The sequence below is a fragment of the Procambarus clarkii genome, unplaced genomic scaffold (assembly GCF_040958095.1).
Source record: "Procambarus clarkii isolate CNS0578487 unplaced genomic scaffold, FALCON_Pclarkii_2.0 HiC_scaffold_109, whole genome shotgun sequence".
Classification (NCBI taxonomy): Eukaryota; Metazoa; Arthropoda; class Malacostraca; order Decapoda; family Cambaridae; genus Procambarus; species Procambarus clarkii.
This window is the reverse complement of record NW_027189142.1, coordinates 448509-457633: the sequence shown is the minus strand read 5'-3', so window position 1 is coordinate 457633 and position 9125 is coordinate 448509. Positions and strand designations below refer to the sequence as shown.

General features: G+C 47.8%; 1 non-coding gene across 1 annotated transcript; it reads left to right on the top strand.

The window, feature by feature from the left end:
* The first annotated feature begins 1184 nt into the window (after positions 1 to 1184).
* LOC138360400 (5S ribosomal RNA) lies at positions 1185 to 1303 on the top strand. Its single transcript, XR_011226348.1, has one exon. It is a non-coding gene; the product is annotated as a 5S ribosomal RNA (ribosomal RNA).
* The last annotated feature ends 7822 nt before the right edge of the window (positions 1304 to 9125 follow it).

Below are 9125 nucleotides of genomic sequence, written 5' to 3'. Positions count from 1 at the left end.
TTTGGAATCATATGAGGCCCCTCCACTGAGGGGGGAGGCCTGGATGTTTATTGTCATGTGTATTCATGCTGCTTGCATGTCGTCGTTTATTTTGCCTTTGTTGTTTTCTTGACAGCTTTCTTTGCCTTGGGTGGTTTGGGAGATTTTGAAGCTCTCTTTATTTTGGGCTTTTTGTTCCCAACAACAAGCTGCTGCTGCTGCTGCTTCTTTTTCAAGGCTGTAGGTGGTTTGTTGCTTGTGGCGGCTTTCTTGGGAGTTACCACGGCCTTCTTTGCTGCTGTAGATGGTTTCTTGGTTGTGGTGGCTTTCTTGGGAGTTAGAACGGCCCTCTTCTCTGCTACGGCCAGCTTGAATGATCCACTAGCTCCACTTCCCTTGGTCTGAACAAGAATGCCGTCAGCCACTGCTTTCTTGAGAAAATCTTCGGATGTAAATGGCGATCTTGGCAGCCTGACTTTGTTGTTGGCAACAACGTACTTCTTGATTGCTTGTAGAGACGAAGCCCTTACGGTCTTTGAGTGCTGCGACCGCGGCTAGAACCATTTGACTAGTTTTCGGGTGAGCAACCTGGACGCGAGGTTTCCTGGTGGTGGCCACCACAGCAGCAGCAGCCGCAGCCTTCTTGGTAGGCTTTGCTTCTACCATGATGATGATGAGATAACCAAGGTGATGAGAGACGCTCAGACAGTCACGGGGGAATGATGCTGCCGCCGCTTGAGCCGAACCTATTTATGTGCCGGCACGGTACAGAAGCTGCAACCTGGCAACTCGTCCACCAATCACGACGGTTGGTTTTACGGCTCCGAAACCTGGATCCCATATCTTCTCTAAAATAGAAGCATTTGTTCATGTTCTTTGTAAAAGTATCATAAAGCAGGACAGATGAGACAAATATCATAAAAACTGAAGAGCAGATGAGCACACACATGTATGTATTACAAAAGAAAATCCACAAATTCATTAGAAATTGGCAGGGTAGGCTGAGGAAGTAGGTAGATGTAAAATGTCTGTAAATGGCGAAAGAACATAAACCCAAGACTGAATAAACGATGTTAAATATCCATGCCAAGGAGACAAAAATATGTTAGGATACAATTACCATTAAGACACCACAAGAAGGTCCGTATCCTGCCGTGATGACTAAAAAGAGTTGGTTATTAGCCACAATGTGTAGGCAGTCTCATGCCAACGGCCATACCACGTTGAGAACACCGCTTCTCGTCCGATCAGCGAAGTTAAGCAACGTTGGGTTTGGTTAGTACTTGGATGGGTGACCGCCTGGGAACACCAAATGCTGTTGGCAATAATGTTTTTTGTTTTGTTTTGTTTTGTTTCGTTTGTTTTTGTTTGAATGGCTGGCTGGCTGGCTGGCTCCACGGGAAATTCACGGAGTTGTGTGGAATAAGGCCTGGTAAAATGAATTAATATGTATGTCATGTTTAAAACAAACTCGCTAATATAGTGTGTGAGGCTTTATACAAAAACAAACAACCAAAACAAAACATGTTGTATATATATATATATATATATATATATATATATATATATATATATATATATATATAGCTTAATCCGGGTTTGAACTCGCAACTCCAAGAATACGCATCACTTATATACACTTTACCACTGGACCACTGCAGGACACTTGATGCTGAGGGTATCAATTTAATGACGTAAATGCCATTTCCACAAATAAATGATAATTTAAAAGTATTTGTATGTACAAATCTTTTCTGTTTAAAAGGCTACAATATCAGTTACTGATTATAATTTGTGGTTAATGTTTCTATACCCACAGGAAGGCATGTTTTTGCTTATATGTAAGGGGTACGGAGAAGGAATCCACAGACCATCATTCCCCTTCCCCCCCCCCCCCCTCCCACCTACTACCACCACCACCACCACCACCACCACTACTCACCACCAATCACCACAATCACCACCACCACCAATCACCACCAATCACCACCACCACACCTAACCGAAAACTCCCCCTAACACATCAACCCTCCCCCAATCAACAGGCGAAATAATAACCCTCAAATGCCTGCCTGCCTGCCTGCCAGCCAGCCAATACTAACGGTCTTCTCAGAAAGAAAATCTCTTTGTATCTGTATTACTTGATGAAATGTATGATTCTAATAATGAAAATAAATTGTTATGTCGGTTGTATGAGCATAATGACCAATATGCACGTGATATGAATGAATTAAATAGTGTAGTTTTAAGTAATTAGGTTGTAGACACATTAAGCGGATATGATATTTGACGCGTCCAGAACTGGTGATTTTTGGTTTAGTTTTAAATGCACCACCACCACCACCACCACCATTGCTTCCCCAGAGCCTAATTAAGGACCGGTAAAAGGAGTCAATATGTATGTCATCTATAAAACCAAAGAATGAATAAAAACACACACACACACACCTACATAATAGTACTAGGAAGATTGTATGGCATAAAAAAAAAAAAAAGTACTCCCATTGGGTCGTTTGAACTCGCGACTTCCAAAACACCAGCCACACACCTTACCACCCAGCCACCATAGAGTTGGTATAATTGTGCAACTTTAGTTATAAAACTAAAGTTCTTATTGTCTCAAATCTTATTGTCTGTTCTATGAAAAGGCATGATGTAAATTATGTATTTTTTGAATGATTGAATTGTAGGCACATTAAGCGGATTCGATATTTGATATATCCAGAAAAGGTGATTTCTGTTCAGTTTTAAAATGCATCACCGTTAACGCTAAAGGACTGGTAAAACGACTCGATGTTTGTCATTTTTAAAATAAACACTAAAACTAGGCCCTTAACATATATAATGTTTGAATATAAATTGAATGCATATAAATACAAAGTGGGAGTGGCTGGCTGGCTGGCTGCCTGCCTGCCTGGCTGGCTGGCTGGCTGGCTGGCTGGTTGGCTGACTGGCTGGCTGCCTGGCTGCCTGCCTGCCTGCCTGCCTGCCTGCCTGCCTGCCTGGCTGGCTGGCTGGCTGGCTGGCTGGCTGGCTGGCTGGCTGGCTGGCTGCCCGCCCGCCCGCCCGCCCGCCCGCCCGCCCGCCTGCTTGCCTTGCCTTGCCTTGCCTTGCCTTGCCTTGCCTTGGCTGTCCTGTCCTGTTATTGCCTTGCCTTGCCTTGCCTTGCCTTGCCTTGCCCTGCCCTGCCTTGGCTGCAGCTGGCTGGCTGGCCGTAAATCAACTCTTAACAACACCACACCACACCACACCATCACTCATCACCCATCACCCACCACCGGCCCCAGTCTCCCAGCCTCTCTTATATACCCGAGCAGGCCCTTTAAATTATTTGAATTGTTGCACTTCGGCCAATGGCACGATCGCTGCTGCTCAAACATATTCTGGTTCACAAGTATTATAATATATTATATTATATTATATTATATATATATATATATATATATATATATATATATATATATATATATATATATATATATATATATATATATATATATATAATATATATATATATATATTTATTCATGAAACACATTAAAACCTTGATCATTTATTCATTCGTTACGTCTAGTGAAGAATTGCTTTTGTTCATTTGTATGATTAAAAATTGATAGAATATGAATTCCTCGCTTAAAGTAAAATATAAAATATATATTGGATTTATATGATTGGTTAATATTCCAAGTGATGCTGAATATCCCCTATAATTTTGTTTTGTTTGTTTGTTTGTTATGTACACATTCCAAATGAAATCAATATAAATGTTATTATTAATGTTTGAAAGTTGATTGTCTACTTGAATCTCTCTATTAAAGTGTGTGTGGCTCCGGATGGAGCCTGGTTATGGTATTTGTCGTGGTGGGTGGCAGAAGTGCTTACTTCTTCTCTGTCTTCTTTGGCAAAAGAACTGCCTGAATGTTTGGAAGAACACCTCCCTGTGCAATGGTTACGCCAGACAGAAGTTTGTTGAGTTCTTCGTCGTTGCGGATGGCCAACTGCAAGTGACGTGGGATGATACGGGTCTTCTTGTTGTCACGTGCGGCGTTACCGGCGAGCTCCAGAACTTCGGCAGCGAGGTATTCCATGACGGCTGCCAGGTAGACAGGAGCGCCAGCACCGACGCGTTCGGCGTAGTTGCCCTTACGCAGCAGACGGTGAATTCTGCCCACGGGGAACTGAAGTCCGGCCCTGCTGGAGCGAGACTTTGACTTGCCCTTCACTTTGCCTCCCTTGCCGCGTCCTGACATTGCTGCTGCTGTTGTGGGTTTGTGGTGGTTTTATGCCGCCCCGCAGATCGAGCTTCGTGTTATATACCCCGCTCAGGATCAAGGGAGCCCGCCACTGACCAATCAGCGCGCTCCGCCACGCGACCCGCTCTGAGCTGAGTCGCGAGCGGGATATAAAAGGAAAGCTCGCCTCGCGCAAAAGTTCATTATTGTATCGCAACGCCAGCCAGCACGAGCATCATCATGCCACCCAAGGCATCTGGAAAGGCTGCCAAGAAGGCCGGAAAGGCCCAGAAGGCCATTGCCAAGGGCGATAAGAAAAAGAAGCGCAGGAGGAAGGAGAGCTACAGCATCTACATCTACAAAGTGCTGAAGCAGGTCCACCCCGACACTGGTATCTCTTCCAAAGCCATGTCGATCATGAACTCGTTCGTGAACGACATCTTCGAGCGCATCGCCGCCGAGGCTTCTCGCCTGGCCCACTACAACAAGCGTTCCACCATTACCAGTCGGGAGATCCAGACGGCTGTAAGGCTCCTGTTGCCCGGAGAACTGGCCAAGCACGCCGTCTCTGAGGGCACTAAGGCCGTCACCAAGTACACCTCCTCCAAGTAAACGGCTTACTTACTGCCCTGTGGTGGTGGCTTGGCCTCAAACCAACAAACTCGGCTCCATTGGAGCCACACTTTAATTTCTAAAGAGATTGTGAGTGTTAGACACCAATACTATTATAACAAAAACCTCTGTCACTGAAAGCAAATAGCTATAAAATGAGAATATTTATGAAACTGTCTGTGTGTGTTTCTCTCTCTCAGTGTCTGTCTGTCTGTCTGTCTGTCTGTCTGTCTGCCTGCCTGCCTGCCTGTCTGTCTGTCTGTCTGTCTGTCTGTCTGTCTGTCTGTCTGTCTGTCTGTCTGTCTTGTCTGTCTTGTCTGTCTGTCTGTGTGTGTCTCTCTCTCTCTCTCTCTCTCTCTCTCTCTCTCTCTCTCTCTCTCTCAACACATATAAGCACTCGGTATCTTTTTTCTAGAGATTAGAGATTCATTGTTATGTTCCACATTAGGATTACTATGCAGGCCACCCTCTTAGGTTTGAAAATGTCAAGAAAACGGTTAATTTAAAATGTCATCTCCTAACTTAACAGATTAAGCCAGAGGACCGAAAACAGAATAAAACAGGACTGGACAGTATATGTCACTTATACAAGCTGCTTTTATTTCTAGTACAGTATGACAATTTTTATTTTGGGGGGGGGGGGTGATCCTTGACAGTGCATAAGAGTGAAAAGCGACGGCGTTTTGTTTGTAAGAGAACAGGTTGTACTACAAATGACTTGATTTATTGATATCACATGTATGTATGACACCTAAATTATGCTAGGAATGTCTGAAATCTCCTTAGAAGGATATTTTGGCCCTGAGAAGGGCCGAGTTTGGTGTATACTAGGGTGGTCGATTTAGCTTATGCACGCTCTCCACGGATACGGCGAGCAAGCTGAATGTCCTTTGGCATGATGGTGACACGCTTGGCGTGGATGGCACAGAGGTTAGTGTCCTCGAAGAGACCGACCAGGTAAGCCTCGGATGCCTCCTGTAAAGCCATGACGGCAGACGACTGGAAGCGAAGATCGGTCTTGAAGTCCTGGGCAATCTCGCGCACCAGACGCTGGAAGGGAAGTTTCCTGATGAGCAACTCGGTGCTCTTCTGGTAACGACGGATCTCACGCAGGGCGACCGTTCCGGGCCTGTAACGGTGAGGCTTCTTCACACCCCCTGTGGCAGGAGCAGACTTGCGTGCTGCCTTGGTGGCCAGCTGCTTACGAGGAGCCTTGCCTCCCGTGGACTTGCGAGCAGTCTGCTTGGTGCGAGCCATGGTGAACAAATGTGGTTTGTGATGGCCGGCGCCGAAAAATTTTTGCTTATATACGCCGTCTCGAGGCGCTTGCTCGAGCGCCATTGGCTGCTCGACTCGCCTACGTCACCCCGTTGCCCCTCCCCTCCTTCCTCTGGCTGCAGCCAACAGGCGGCTCACCTCAATCACTATTATCGCTGATTTTGCTCTATTTTTTGGATTTGTGCAAAAGTCATTTCACAGGGACGTGAAACAGACGAGTAGGCAACTGCAGTTTTGAAAGCGTTGTGAGAAAGCCGTGTCTACTCGACCACAAGCGTAAAGTAAGGGCAGGCAGGAGTTGCAATGCTACTAGTACGTCCGCTTGATGGGATATAGTCGGGAAATCGTGCGGGCATTCGTCGTCAAGCAGGAGAGGAAGCTTGCACCTAGCACTGCCGGGTGGGTAAATATTGAGCAGCAACGTGAGCGCTTCCCTCCTGATTTCTAGCGTGGTGCCTGCATAGGCATCATGCTTTTCAGAGTGAAGGTGCGGTTCCGAGGAACCGACACCACTTTTAACAAGGCCGAGATCATGGAGCTACTGACCTCGACCTCTGGGGTAGCACCCATCGACGTCGTTATGGACGTTAAGGGACCCCAAATTCTCTTCAGTAGTGCAGCTGCACTAGAAACCCTTTTTACCACAACGTCGACTACTGCACTCGAGGCAAAGGGGCTAACACTCCTGCCTCCCCTCCAGTTCCAGGCTGTAAGAACAGTATTCATCCACAGAGTGAGTGCCATCATCGCCGAACAGCCCATCACTGAGATCGTGAAGAGCATAAACGCTCTGAACCGGTCTCTCACAGCCATCTCGGCCCACCTCATCCAGCAGGGTGAAAGCGGGAGGCCAACCCTCAAAGTCACCCTCAAGACTCCAGCAGAGGCTACTCTCGCGGCCGACAACGGACTCAGATGCTGTGGAGTGGCCTGCACACCCCACCAGATCACCAGGCAGCGTTACTTCCGCCTTCGTCAATGTTTTCGGTGTTATCAATACACCCACTACGCCCAGAAGTGCCCAAACAGGCTGCAGAAATGCAGCATTTGTACTGGAGAACACCATCACAGGACCTGCACAGCCACCATCAAGCGCTGTCTACTTTGCAACGGAGAACACACAGCCGTCTCTCAAGACTGCCCCACCAGGCAGGAAGAAATAGCGAAAATGATCGACGCCAGACCTCGAAATCCTACTCCAAGAATGAAATCTTTCAACATTCAAGCAGAAGCCTTCCCAGCACTCCCGACAAGTGGCGCCGCGAGCGGCGCACAACTCAACTACTGGACCAGCAGCTCCCGCGCCAGCCACTCAAGGTCACAGACAACACCTCTCAACCCAGCCAGCCAGCCGTCCTCACTCACGCCGCCTGCAGCCACCCCTGATAGCACTGTTGCAGCCCTGATACACTTCGCAACGGCGCTCTCAGGCGAAGATCTCAGACTACGTTATGAATTACTGAAGGAACTGTACAAGGAGAACAACCTACCATCGTTTGTGATACCAGAGGCCATGTTCACCTCCCGCTCTACTACAACAGAGGCCAACCCTACACCAGCCACTCCTGCAAACCCGACTACGGCAAACGACAGCTCCCCGACGGCTTCTCAACCGATCTCAACATCTGCTGAATCAGCAACTGTCATCGCACCTGAACCCAAAGTGACTACCAGCATAGCAGCCCCGAAAATGTTCAACCCATACACTACTGTCATGAGTTTTGTCGAAGAAAACACCGACCCGAGAATGCAAGAATTCCACGTACCACTGCGGGACCCAGTATATGAACACGAGGACGGGGACGGCTGCGAATTGTCAGAATTCGACAATGAATCGGTCTCCCCAGTAAGCCTAGATGGTCTGCGATCCCCACGCAGATTCCTGATTCACGACCCCAAGGACACAGAAGAACCATTGTCAATCCTGGACGTGGAAGCACGAACAATAACGAAAAAACACAGAAACGGCGAGGAAACTGTTACCAGGGTAGTAACTGACATGAAAACCCTGATGTACAACAGCGTATGGCGAGCAGCAAGAGAAGAACTGAACGATTATAAAGTAGTGACAAGACCCACACCTTCACCAAGCACGCCAACAGACCAAACTCCACGCAAGAGAACAAGGAAGAATAACAAGCCTAGCTTCAACACCAGACTCGCCCGAAGGTAGCCGCCTTCACCCCCCCCCCCCTCTTTAGGGGTATAGGGACCTAATTTTGCTCGTTTTGAGGTGGTGGAACCCCTGCAAGCTTCGGAGCAGACCAACGTGCAAGACAGAAGACGGAAGACTCCAGCTTCAAAGAAGAAAGAAGACTTCAGCTTCAAAGAAGAAAGAAGACTTCAACTCCTAAGAAGAAAGAAGACTCCACACGTCATGAGGAAAGAAGACCTCACACCGCCGCCCCTCCCTCGGGACCCTGCCAGCCAAGCCTAAGCCGACCAGGTGTTCAAGTAGCCTCATATTCAGCCGCGCAGCTGGGTCTAGCCCTGGCTCTATCTCTACAACTCCGACGCTTCCTCTCACCCAAGCTATTCTTCACCTATACCCACTTCAAAGCTCACCCGAAGGGTATCTTGTCCTATATTTAATTCGATTCGATTCGATTCGGCATTCGTCAATTCGATTCACACAACTTCAACACCATGACTGGACGCGGCAAGGGAGGCAAGGGACTCGGAAAGGGTGGCGCCAAGCGTCATCGTAAGGTGCTACGTGACAACATCCAGGGCATCACCAAGCCCGCTATTCGTCGCTTAGCTCGTCGTGGCGGCGTGAAGCGTATTTCGGGTCTCATCTACGAAGAGACCCGTGGCGTCCTGAAGGTGTTCCTCGAGAACGTCATCCGTGATGCTGTAACCTACACGGAACACGCCAAGAGGAAGACCGTCACTGCCATGGACGTGGTGTACGCTCTGAAGCGCCAGGGTCGTACCCTCTACGGATTCGGCGGATAAGAGCTTGGCTAATCCATCGATTCCACCCACCACCACCTCAAAACGGGACCTAATTAGGTCCCTATA